The sequence below is a fragment of the Centruroides sculpturatus genome, unplaced genomic scaffold (assembly GCF_000671375.1).
Source record: "Centruroides sculpturatus isolate CEXI.00-Female unplaced genomic scaffold, Cexi_2.0 scaffold1538, whole genome shotgun sequence".
Lineage (NCBI taxonomy): Eukaryota > Metazoa > Arthropoda > Arachnida > Scorpiones > Buthidae > Centruroides > Centruroides sculpturatus.
The window spans coordinates 164,481-178,934 of NW_019385717.1; the positions used below are offsets into that span (position 1 = coordinate 164,481).

Consider the following 14,454-nt stretch of genomic DNA (forward strand, 5'->3'; position numbering starts at 1 on the left):
AAATCATTTCAGGATGTTATATAGGCAGTGTATAGAAATGTTTTCTCCTGTAAAATTCAGAAATTAGTGATCTATTGAAGGTGTTAAATGTCAGAAGAATTTCATTGAAAATTGACAGTAGTAGTTTTGATTTTGTACAGAATCAAAACTTTTAATGTTTTTTGATTTTCATTTGAACCACATTATATTTTAAAGCATGCAGAACATGACTTAATATCTTTTATTATAAAACAAATATATTAAAAACAGTGACTGACATTTCATAACACACACATTTAAACAATTCTTATGTTACTTGATAAATATTTTATAACTTACAGAAGTTACTGATTGTTGTTGTATCTGATTATATATATCAGTGGATATGTGATGATGGGCTGAAGTAGAACCCTAAATCAATAGTATAAATTCTGTCAATATAAAATCAAATAATAAGATTTTAAAAATAATTTTTTTTAAAATGACATACTTCTTGTATAGATGGAGAATTTAAGCAATTTCCATCTTGAGCTGATCTCAGTAATTGTGGTCCAAGGACAGGCACTCCATCTACATGAGTACTAGTAGGTTGAGATCTAGAAGACTGTCTCAAAGCTGCAACCATTCTCAAATCAAAAGACTGAGGATCATGCTGAACAGATACAGGAGCCTATTTTTCAAAAATATTCAAAATACAATAAATAGTAAATTATTTAGCTCTATGGAGGACTTATCACACACTATTGATACTGTTGGAGTAATCAAATAGAAGCTAGTAGACACAGGTTTATTATGACAACAGTATGCATTTCAGATAGGCTGTCTGTCTTTCTTCAGCTGTATTTGTTACAATTTCATGGGTTTACAGGTATTTAAAAGGGACATTCTATTTTGTTGCTAATGCATANACGATAACTTCATCATATACATAAGTTGTGTTTATTTATTACTTATAATAAATAATAATATTAATAATAGACATAATCATGATTAATTATAATTTAAATTTGATAATATATTAAATTAAACGTTAATTTCTAGATTGTTACTTGCGTATATAATAGTAAAGACGAAGGTATGCTAATTAGAATGCAATTAACTTAATGACAAATCTAACGAATTATGGACATCTGTACCAACTTTTGAAGGATGAGAATAAGATTTTACAGAATTAATTAGGTGAATTTGCTAATTTTTTACAATATGAACAATAGTAATTATTATAAGTGAACACTTCCAAAATCGACATGAACTTCCCATCCAAATTGTAACTGAGTAAACTCCTTGGGAGATTCGATCCGTGTTGGAATGGCAATTTGGTGTTTTTATCCAATTAAAAAAGGGCAATTTTTTCATAGGAAACCAATCTTACTGTTTAAATATCATTTACATAAGGTAAAACGGATGTCGAAAGGAGAATTTTTATCACCTCAGATTATCTTGTTACGGGGAGAAAATTTCCATTTGTATTAGATGTAGTTTCTTTTGAATTTATTGGACCGAATTTGGAGAAAATTTTAAATATTTTTATTGAATTAAAATAAATTTGAGGGTCCTCACAAAATATAGTATACTACATTAGTATTTATATTTATCTCAGGAGGGATTGAATTGACATCTTGTAATCTATATTGATTCTTTTAATATAATATATATATAATAATAATATATACCTAATAATAGAACAGAAAAGTATGAAATGCTATATTTTATGGGGCTATCATAATATAAAATTAAGCTGATCGTAAAAGTCGAGGTTGTAAAGCAAGCAGTCATAACTTACTTGTGGGTCGTGGGTTCCCTGGCTGGCCACGTGGAGTTTTCCGTGTTTTCTTTACTTGTTTAGCACCCAAATAGGAAGCAGTTTCCCGTAGAAGCCTTCTGTGAGGTATCTCCTTTACTCCAGGGGCCTAGCACGTGAAGTTTTACGGATTTTTTTTCACTCGTTTAACACCTAAATACTAGCTAGTTTGCCATAGAAGTCCTATAACATTGTAGCACCCCCAGAAATTAATTCTAATTAAAAATCAAACAATGAGTTCTCACCAATTTCCGAGTGGATTTTTACTTTCCCTATCTGTTATATACAGTGTAACAGAGAAAAGTATGGCGATGGGTCAAAAAATTACCCCAAGATTTTTAACTTTTTGGAAGATTGAAACGTCGAGAAATGAAAAAAACATTCGGGTTTTTTTTTGTATGTATGGATGTTAGTGTATGTGTGTATGGTTGAACGATTTTGTTCACCTACTTTGAAGCTTAATAACTCTTGCACACTTTGTCGAATATTTCTGAAATTTTGCAGGGATGTTTGTGTAGGAATTATAATGTAGTAGGGGAAAGTATAATGTACAGGAGCAAGACACTACTAAAATCGAGATCATGATACATGTGGCCTGATTATGATGCCACTTATAATTAGACCCCTTCATTATAGTTCATTATTATGGATTTTATTTCTTTATAGCTATTGTATTATAGGCAAAATTAGAATGACGAGACCAATGAGGACATTTGGTTAAGGTCTAGACACAGAAAGGTGGGAGTATTTGTGACTATCTGGAGCCATTTCACTACTTTAAAACCCTGCTCGTGATCATAATTCTGTTTGAAAGAATCTTTTGGAATGCCAATTTCTGCAATAAATTGTTCGATTTTCTAACTTACTGACAATAACTGTCAATATTTTATAAAATCCGACAAGTTATTGCCAGAATTGACGTTTTGAAAGACTTCTTTACTTCATTCCTCTTCATTTTCTAATCGAAATATAAGAAAGATTTTCTTTTAAAATGTTTAACTGACTTAATAAGAGGGAATTCTAAGTCACTATCAATGAAGTAAATTGTAACATCTAATGGAAATTATGAAAAAGTGACAAATTTGAATAAATTTTAAACGTTATATTCCTCTTAACGTGTATTGTAACGTCGAAATTAAATTAATTATAAAATCTGGCAACTTATTGCATGAATTGACATTTTGAAAGACTCCTTCGTTTGACTTTAATTTTATTTGACTTTCTAGTAGAAAAATTACTAAAAAATCATTAATTTTCTACTAAAGGTCACTTTCAGGTGTTTAATACCTAAATAGGAGCCAATTTTCCCATAAAATCGCTTCCCATCAAACCATCTATCAGAAGAAGCATGGTCACAGCTGTTAAATCTTAATATAGATCTGCAGAGAGAAATATTTGAGCTTTGTGCTAATTAATAGGTCTAGGAACTTATAGGTCCATATCCTATTACACAATACTTCATATAATTGCTTGCCTGCAGGGATGCCATCAGAGGTTTTGTAGGCGGGTGAGGCATTACATTTTCCACCAGTTAGGTCTCCTTTCATTTCTCCCAACCATAATTACTGTATCATAACTTTCAAGCTATTTCGAAGAAGAAAACAATATAATGGACCCTCTTACTGAGGAGAAAAAAAAGCAACATAGTAATTGGTTCAGTGTGCTTGACGATACAGTTGATTGTTATATTCTTCTATCTAAATTCCTCTTCCATCCTGTAGCAGCTGTGACAACCATTATTGTCTCTCATCGTGTCCAATAACTTTTCTAAACTCCCTCCCCTAAACTAAAGGGTGGTGCTATTTAAGAGGCGTTATACCGGGGTTTGGCTTCATATTGTTGTATTATTCCCTTACAGAAAGTATACAATTTAGAACAATATACAGTAGACCCTCCTATAATACTGTAGATAATTCCGTGTTATATGAATTCCATGTTTTACGAGTCACTTAGATTTTACAAATACGTGTGCCTGACTACGAACGGCTCACGTATTTGTAAAATCTAAGTGACTCGTACAACATGGAATTCGTATAACACGGAATTATCTACAGTGTTATAGGGGTCTACTGTATTAAAGATAAATTATTATTTTATAAATAAATACATTGTTAGTGTCCTCCTTCTTTATAATTTANAAAAGAATTAAAAGGAAAAAATAATTAACAATGTTACGTAACGCGATACTTCCAATAAAAGTAACAATATAAATTAAACTTTTGAAGAAATGATTTCTCTCAAATGTCCTTTTTTCATTATTATTTTCCTGTATAAAATCTCTTATTTAATTAAATTATGTTATAAAATCTACTTTACAGTTCTAAAATTAATTTTTAATAATGTATAATTACTATAGTTTATGATTAACCCCCAGATAGAGGTGCCAGAAAGCTACCTGGAACACAATCAGGCTCACAAAATGTAATATTTTATGTAAAAAACATAATACAAAGTGATATAAATTAAACCTCTGATATTAGTGAGGCATATTATCCATAAAGGGCCTACATTGGTCTTATCCTTATCCTATTAATCATACCCCTACCCTAAGCAAGATAGTGAGGATTTGCCTTCCTAGTTACAAATATAATGCACTAAGCCCTTAACAATTTAGAAAACACTAAAATTATATTAAATTCTAGAATTTAGACCATTAAATACAATATATAATAAGTAAAGTACCCCTATTTAACGCTTTCTAGATAGATATTTAGCAGTACAAATGCAACTAAATCTGATATAGTGACATACCAAAACTCGCCGCTAGGGTACTTTTGGCGCTGAGAGCCATGTGAATTTTGGTTGTGGAGTAGTTTAAAAAGTGTAGTTTGTCGACAACATGTTGAAAATTTGTCAAAACATTTATATAATGAAAAATGGCAGTTTAAATGTCTAATGATACATAAATCTTCATTTAAAGGGTGGCCCGAAAGTCAGTTAATCACACTAAAAGACTAAATTTCTCTTTTTGAATTACTCTTTAAAAAAATCTACACAGCTTTTTCCAACCAGATTATTTATTTATTTATAACTCTAATAAATTTATTTTGCTTATATAAAACTTATACATAAATAAATAATAAGCTAAAAATTCTTATTTAAATAATAAACGACATTTCTATTATTATTTAAAATACTTTTGAATGGCCAAAACTTTAGTATTAAGGTTATTAAATGTAAAGTTAAACCTCTGAACGGCGGCCACTGAAGAGAACATAAAATAATGGCCGTTGTTCGCAGGTGGGATGAAAATTGTATAGTTTATAAATAACTTGTATAATACAATGTATATATTATTATATTCTGTGCTTTGTTTTTTAGGGGAGTGGCCGTTGTTAGGAGGTTAAGTTACTGGAAATTACAGTTTGAACTACGTAATAGCGAGGTTGCGGCCGAAGTTTTCATCTGTAAAACGTGAACGTCGAACGTCGAACGTCGAGCGGCGCTTACAAGATAGTGGCTCTCGACGTTCGACGTTCACGTTTTACAGATGAAAACTTCGGCCGCAACCTCGCTATTATCGCGCTGAGAGGGGCGAAAACGTGTATTATTTTAACAGTAGATAATTTATATCAGTCCTAAAACGAATATAAATAAACTTTAAAGTATAAATATTTAAATTGTTTGATAATTCTAAGTTTTAAATGAACTCTCTCTCTCTCTTTCTGTTGAAAGACCATTAGCATCACTCAAGAAGTAATGACTTTCTATTCGTTATGCATCCCTTTATACTTAATTTATGTTTATGAGAAATCCCACAAGTTAAATTATGATAAATTGAAGGCAGTAAATTAATGAATTATTATTGTGTTGTACACAAGATAAGTAAGTAAATATCCTTGACAGAACTCGAGTATAATGGATCCTTGAATCCATTAAGTATCCATTATACTGGAGTTCTGTTATAGTTTGAAGTGTAAGTTAATTTTCTTGAACTTTGAAATTTGCAATTGTATGGTGTAATGTCTAGAAATATGAATATAAAATGAATTGTTTTTATTAAATTAATTTTAATTTTAATCCGATAATGGATATGAAAGAGAAACTTGTCATTGATGGGAGAAGAATGTTTATATTGCGCCTTTAATTGCAGATGTATTTTACGTTAAAAATATCTGCCGTAATCCAACATTTTGCATAATCCGGAACCACTGGTCCTTTGGGTGGGTGCCATATTAACAAACTTCTACTGCAACATAATTTGTGCCCACCAGTGGTTGAATGGATTAAACCATCGAACATTGTTAGTTGATCTTTGAGCCTGACCAACGTTTTCCATGTTTTCTTCACGTTAATAACACCTAAATAGGGATTAATTTCCCATAAAACAACTCCCGAGTGGCATTCCCTTAATCAGATTGCCCATGTCGTGTTGCCAAAATCAATCTAATGAAAGAGTGGTAATTATTCAATAACATAACACTTAAGATTTCCATAATATAACTTTTTAATAAATTATTTTGGGTTTTTTTTTACAATAAAATAACTGTGGAATGATCATAACAAATAAAGCAATGCGTTAATATGATCCAAATGAAAATCGTCGAGGCAGAAATGTATTATGACAATGCATTTAATCAATAGATCAACTGAAGGTTACTTTATAAGAGGGTCAATAAATCTACATTTTAGTTAATAAGACCATTGTTTTTATCACCTATTCCAACCCGACCTCACAAATCTCTCACTCCCTCAAGAGCCCGAATAACTCCGGACACACGCAGCTAGTAGATAATAAAATAAAAGATTGCTAACCTCATAAAACTACTATTTAATGAACAATAATAAATGGCGGAAAAAGAAGATCAAATAAACTTGGACAATACATTTATAGAAGACCTTAAATCTCTTGGCATTTTATTGGAATAAAGTAGAACAGATTACAGTTTTGTAATGTTTATTTACAGCTGTCTTAATATTAATCTTATTCCTTTTGCAACTGAGCAAAGAGTAACACGTGTTCTTCAGAGGGTTTCACTTCATTCCAATCGATACCAAGACGTTTCCTTCTATAAATATATTCTGCTAAGTTTTCTTTGTTCTTCCTTTCTTGATGTCAGTTTAATTGCAGTTTTGGGAGTGACAATTTTTCATTCTTAAGGTACTGTAATTCCTAATCTTACATGACAAAGTTATTAAATAGGTTATACTTGAATCTCTTTTATACATAATTTAATAGCTGATTGTTTTTAATGTAAATCCACTTTACTGAGTCTGAAATTCTTCATTATTTTCAGAATTATAACTTTTTTTTGGTCCTTTTACCACGCACCAAGAGGGCTTTCTTTCCATAACAGTTATGGGTTTGGCCAGGCCCACAATGGAGATGACCAGGTGAATGGTATGACATATTCAGGACAGATCACCCATAAAAAATTCATTGAGTTTTCTTTCTTGATAATTATTTTGGTTATTTGTATATTAAAATTTTCAAGTAGAGAAATAACTCTACTGTTTAAAGATTTAAGTACATTAGTTTGAATAAACAGCACTTTCAAACACAGATAACCTGCAGGTTATCTTCAGGAAATTACAAAGTTTCATTCAACTTACCAAACTTACCATAATACATAAATTATTTAGGCTACTAAAATGTAGTCAAGATGAAATTAATCATCATTAAAGATAATTTTGAAAGAGAATAATCTTTCAAAGACAGTTGATTACATGTTTATAATAGAATTCACATTATACAAAGATCCATTTAAATTAATTTCTATAAAGATGTGGATAAGCATAAAGATGCTGATATATAAAAAAAGAATATTTTTTGCATATTTTTATATTATATTTGAAGTACTTTTTAAATTTAAATTTGTATTTAATTCCTTTTTTAATTTTACTTTATTACACTACAAAGCTGGCCAAATGCAGTTATACTTCTATTGTCAAATGGTCCTTCTGATACCTCCTGTCTGGAGATGCCGAGAAGACAATCAGGGCCTTAGACACAGAAGGCCTCAAAATATAATCTTTTATGATACCAAACAAATTCAAATTAACATTCTAATGACTGGTCAGGCCCATCTCAACATCTGCATTCTAAACTTCAAATATCTATTCTAAAATCATATTATCAAACTATTTATTATTATTTTCCTGTGAATTACCCCGTTCTGCTATTATTTTTCCTCTATATCTACTCACTTTCTACTTTTTTTAATCAGAAAAGAGCGAATCTGTCGATAGTAAAATTAAGCAAATATTTGTCTTGTAAACTCACGTTTTACATTATTATTTATTATTATTTTCCTGTGAATTACTCTGTAGAAATCGATGTAATCTGATAATGTGAAAACTTCAGGAGCATAATTGTTACATCGTGCCAAAAATTTCCGTGTTCTTCGGCTTTCTAACGATAAAAAGCGCTATTGTATGCAGATTTACGAGGGGAAAACCGACTCCTGAATTATAAATCGTGCTTTTACTACGACCTTGAATGCTTTAAGTGGGCGTAGAAAGTAAATAATCCTAAGAAAGGATATAAAAATGAGTTTTCCTTGACTAATTCGCACTAGAAACTAAAGGAGTAACCGCTGCAGCCAACGCTTTAAACTCGAATTTAACTCTTCGGTAGACGATTAATGCCTTAATTCATTAAATTTTATAGTTTAATGCCCGCTTACTTCATAAAAAAATGGGTTATAAAAGTAAAATACTTTCGAATTTTAACACGAAAGATGTATGGTTGAATAGATTTATATCATTGAACCGCCATTAATCTTGATTAGTAAACTAGAAGAAGGGGGGAAAAAACTAGTTTGTATCGTTAGCGCTCGGGGTTTTAATACATAAAGATCCGCCCGTATCAAAAATAATTTCATAGATATGCCCCGTATAATGGCATTCCGACGTTAGTATGCCCCAAGGTAGGGCATAGCCTGGCAGGAAGTCGATTATCAACCGTTTCTTTGTCGAAGGTACAATAGTCAGGAAGTGTTGATTGTAGCGCGCGCGGTCACTTTCGGGTCAACGATGCAACCTTCGATAATTTTATGCAATTATGCTACTTTCGAGCATTTTTTTTAAATATAAATTTGTATGACATTTACTTCGTTCCTTTGGTGCTTTTTAACATCAATTACGATGCACCCTTATTATACACGAGTTCACCAGGTAAAGTAGTAGAGGAGAAGGTGGTATTATGGAACCACTCCATTTCGAACTGTAGCGGATTGTGGCCGAACTGAACTAGGCAGAGGCATCCATAGAAAGGGGAAAACCCTTAGCATTTTTGTGTTTTTGAAATTCGAAAGTTTTGAATGCTAAGTGAATTTAATTATTTTTAAAATATAAATCGTGTAGTTGTAGGTTCACTGGTGCATGTATTCTGTTCCAGAGACTTAGGGGTACATATTAATCTGTGATATTCACGCGTNTATTCTAAATTTTAAGAACTTTTTTTTCTTTTTTTTTAAATCTAATATTTTAATCAGAGAACCATTTACACATGCTGCAGCTTAGAGCCTGGCTTTTATCAGTCTATAGTTTAGGGCCTCACATTTTTTACATGTATTATTTAGTAGAGGAAAAGGTCCTTTGTCATAGCTTAGGCCATAATAACTTTTAACTCCAGCCCCAAATTATAATATAGCTACGTGCGTCGGTGTTATTCGGGTCTTTGAGGAGGTGAAGATGGGTTAATTTCGTGCTAGGTGGCCCAAAATTCGGTTAACCTAGATATTGTTAAAATATACCTGTCGGTTAACTTACTTTTGGGCCACCCTTTTACAGTTTATTAAAGATTTAGTCACTTTTACTTGTTTTTCTTAAAATTTAATGGTATAAAAATGGGAATTTTAAGATTAAACATGTAAATATTTTTAAAAAAAGCTAAACTTACCGCATCATCAGCAACAGTTTTTTTGAAAAGTAAAAACAAGCACAAGTACAGAATGATTTTCTTCATTGTCTTAATATTCTTCCCTGTAAATTTAACAGAATAAATTTATTATGAATTAATTAATAAGAAAGTAATTTTAAAAAATTTAAAAAATAAATGTTACATCCCTTACCAATTGAGAAAACTATACAATTAAAGCTAACACAAGATGCTATCATTATTATAGTTGCCATTGTCCAGTGAAAAGAGAGAATGAAATGACGTCAAAAAAGATATCCCTCCTCTTCTCTCTCTTATAACATTTATAGAAAAAAAAAAGTCATTCGATTATATTGTGAATTGTGTTTTAAATCGAATAAAAGATCTATTGTTTAAAGAAATAATATATTTAATATTCTTTATATTTATATTGCCCTTTACAGAATAATAAAATGAAAATAGAAATGTAAATAATTAAAATAACTTTACAAAAGTTCCAATAGGGAGTTGCTTAACTTTCCCAGCAAGAGTTAGTGCCTCCATCTATTACCAGATTTTATTTTATGATGTCTTTGTATTATTAATTATTATAAAATAGCAAAAAAGTATAATTTTGGGAATGGAAATGAGTTTTTAAAACTATTATAAATGCTAATAACCGAGAAAAGCCTTCATAAAATCCGACACCACTGAAGATATGACACACCATCAACCCCCCTCGACATTTAATCAGCAAAGTTTAATAGTATCAATACATCTTATATACGAGTTATCATGCCAAATTTTGTGTCTTAATCATTACTCCATTTTGAGATATTAACATATATTCACACATCTATGTCCACTGAATTCATCATCTCTTTTACTTTTTGGGTTTAGGAAGTCACAAAACGTGGAGATTTTCAAGAAAATCAGCAAAATAAACAGACAAGAATATATGAAAACATTTGTTGTTATTTGTTTCATTAAGTAAATTTTAATTTTTTTTTGTAGTTATGGGTAGCTCTTGTAATCCTCCCTTTGGATGGAACCATATTTGTGACTGCTCGAAAGGCTATTGTTATCTCCGAAGCTGTGAAACGGTAGTAAGTTAGTACCAGTTTGTATTATTCTTTTATTATAATTGTTACTTTTTACCGTTACTTTATGTAATTTCTGATAAGTAACACGAGAACGTCCAAGATGGTAAAGGTATTGTCGTACTTTCATTCTGTTGTGTTTGTTTGTTTTGTTAAGTTATGGCAACGTAACACTTGGGCGATCTGCCTAGTGGGATGCCTTCCGGGAGGTGTTTTTAAGGGTAATTGGCTCCTATTCAGGCGTTACAGACGTGGAGAAAACCCGGAAAATTTTCACTTGGCCCGTCCTGGCGAGGTACGAAACTACGACCGAACTTCCAGTCAGAGCCGGCCCTACCATAGGGCGAAATGAGCAGCCACTCCAGGCGCTAAGTCCTAGGGGGCGCCTCAGTGGTAAAGAAAATTAAAGGAAAAAATATTTTTTTCACTTTTCGATATTTTAATTGCAAGCGTGTGGCCAGTATATGAATGGCCTTATCTGTTGAGACGCGCATGGGCGGGGTTCCACCCCCGCCNATTTTAGAGAAAAAAATTTAAGGGGCATTTCAAAGACTTGCATCACACTGAGGAAATCTACGGCACGGCCCTGCTTGCATGCATCACTGGTATAAATTAAGGGCAACCAAGGGGGGCGCCATAATAGGATCTCGCTCCATCCTAAAACTTACCTCGGGCCGGCACTGCTTCCAGTGTTCAGGGAACGAAACTGCTTGGCCACTAGAGGAACGTCATCCTGTTGTCAGGACCTGACCTGAATTCGGGTAAGGGTCTGTTTTCAAATAGGAATATTTCAGATCAGCTGAGTATTCCTATTATCCTGTTATAGGTTTAGTCAAACCATGACAATTATGAAAAAATCTCTCTTTCTCCCGCAAGACAAAAATTCGAAAAAGAAAAGAAAAGTAGTAAAAGTTATGTCTGATATATTACAAGTAATAAAAAGAATTAAAAGGAAAAAATAATTAACAATGTTACGTAACGCGATACTTCCAATAAAAGTAACAATATAAATTAAACTTTTGAAGAAATGATTTCTCTCAAATGTCCTTTTTTCATTATTATTTTCCTGGCTTTTGTGTATATAACAGAACAATATTGGAATCGTGTCAAATTTGACCTTCCAGTTTTATGCTTATATCTACCCTAAAAATTAAGCTTTTTTATAATAATTAATAAGATAAAAGTTATTTTTAATAACATCTTGTAACAGATGGCATCACGTACAATTTTTTTTTTTTTAATTTTGAGCTAGTGTCAGCGTTTTTATTCGTCGGAAAATTTATACAACACGCTTTTGCTAGGGTATTTTTTTTTAAATGATAATTAAATTAATATTTTGTTCAAATACCTTCATTCAATAAAATATAATTTTTATCCTCTACAATTAATTTCCCTATTATCAATAAATTTCACTATTATACAATTATATGCCGACATGGGGGTAAACAAAACATTTTCTGGTGGGACAAGGCTTGGAAATAGATTATAGAATGCCTTGAGCAAAAGTGGCAATTGCCTTGACCCCCAAAACCAGTCTTTTATAAGAAAATATTTCCACAAAAATAATTCTCCCGAAGAAAAATGTCTGAAGTGAACACTGTACGTGGGGGCCTGTTAATTCAAATTTATCTGATCCCCATGAAGCTATAACGCGCCCACTGACTCTTCTGTGGATGCCCATGTACAGTACAGTACAAGACGTTGAACGTCTGTTAATGACAAATCCCATTTTCCCTAAATATAATTGACACCATCCCTAAGTATTACGAATGGTACCATTGATAATGGATGCCATTTTTCATAATTCAGAATGATGTCAGTCATAAGTTGCGAGATGTTGCATTGTATGGATATTCATTTTTCAAAATACATGTCAGTTAATTGACTTTTGGGCTATCCTGTATAATAGTTCATTTTCTTGGGGTCGCCAACTTATACGGTAAACTAAAAAAAATATTCACTATCCATCAGGGATTCAGCCAAGCCTATAACAAGGTGGTCGAGGGACGAGAATTCATTAATTATTCTGTAATTAATTGTCCCTAATTATTTATTTTATAAGAAATTAGATAAAATTTAAGGAAGAATAGTGAGCAATTAATTAATGCGTGTTATCAATTTATTACAAGCTGCATCATCATCAATAATTGCGCCCATTACGATTGGGTCTTACCCTCAATGGGGTAAACTAGCTTAAGTGAGAGATAATATGAATGAGCCTGTCCCTTATTATTAATTTTAAATGAGTGCTATAGATCCCATGAAAATTGGTGTTATGGAGTAGGCTGACAAGTAAGAGTTTTAGATTAAACTAACACATTTAAAATATAATAAACAATTTATAAATTAAATTTTATAAAAAAAAAGCGAGTCTTTATACTTCGCAAGTCACTGAACTTGTGAGAATTAGAATAGCTCGCTTTACGACAGTTTTTCGTTGTCAAATATAGTATTTTAGCTATTGTATCACATAAAGAAGACTTATAATATGCCATTTTATAGTCATAATATCTAAAATCTATGTATGTCGTAAAGCGGGAGTCTGTTGTATATATTGTAATCATGATCCCCTTGATCACGATTACAATAAGGTAGACAATGCATGCCCTATAAAAGACAATAAAAATATTTTTTTATTCAATTTTCATAGCATAATTCACCTGAATTTCTGTTCTAATATACCTGTCCGGGCGATACCTTTCTTGGAAGATCGCTCTTATTTCATGAATCCAATCCTTTCTTCTAAATGTCTTCCATTTTCTACATGAATTTTTTAAAATTAACAAAGTAAATTAAAAATATAATTTAATCATATTTGTAGAATGGTAACATTTTATAGTTAATAATTAATTATTACAAAAAACAAAATGGGAATATTTCCAGTTTTATTCTTTTTTTATATTCAAAATTGGATAATTTAATCTAGAAGTAAGTTTAAAATTAATAATTAAAGAAGAAACAGGATCGATTTTAAACCTATTGTGCCATTGTTTCCTAACCTATTCGATCTCTTCTCTGTCTCACTTCTCTTCTCTCTGTCTCTCTTCACTTCTCCCTCTCTTCACTTCTCACTTCTCTCTCTTTTCACCTCACTCTCTCTCTCCTCTCTCTCACTTCTCACTCCTCTCTCCTCACTTCTCACTTCTCTCACTTCTCTCTCATCTCTCTCTCACTTCCCTCTCATTTCTCTTTCACTTCTCTCTCATCTCTCCCTTCTCTCTCACTTCTCTCCCTTCTCTCTCACTTCCCTCTCACTTCTCTTTCACTTCTCTCTCATCTCTCCCTTCTCTCTCACTTCTCTCCCTTCTCTCTCACTTCTCTCCCTTCTCTCTNCATGAATCCAATCCTTTCTTCTAAATGTCTTCCATTTTCTACATGAATTTTTTAAAATTAACAAAGTAAATTAAAAATATAATTTAATCATATTTGTAGAATGGTAACATTTTATAGTTAATAATTAATTATTACAAAAAACAAAATGGGAATATTTCCAGTTTTATTCTTTTTTTATATTCAAAATTGGATAATTTAATCTAGAAGTAAGTTTAAAATTAATAATTAAAGAAGAAACAGGATCGATTTTAAACCTATTGTGCCATTGTTTCCTAACCTATTCGATCTCTTCTCTGTCTCACTTCTCTTCTCTCTGTCTCTCTTCACTTCTCCCTCTCTTCACTTCTCACTTCTCTCTCTTTTCACCTCACTCTCTCTCTCCTCTCTCTCACTTCTCACTCCACTCTCCTCACTTCTCACTTCTCTCTCATCTCTCCCTT

General features: G+C 31.7%; 1 long non-coding RNA gene across 1 annotated transcript; it reads right to left on the minus strand.

Moving 5' to 3' along the window:
• Window positions 1-9,623: 9,623 nt before the first annotated feature.
• LOC111641489 lies at window positions 9,624-13,442 on the minus strand. Its single transcript, XR_002759414.1, has 3 exons — window positions 13,342-13,442; window positions 9,796-9,915; window positions 9,624-9,706 (listed from the first exon to the last, which is right to left on the minus strand). It is a non-coding gene; the product is annotated as an uncharacterized LOC111641489 (long non-coding RNA).
• Window positions 13,443-14,454: the final 1,012 nt, after the last annotated feature.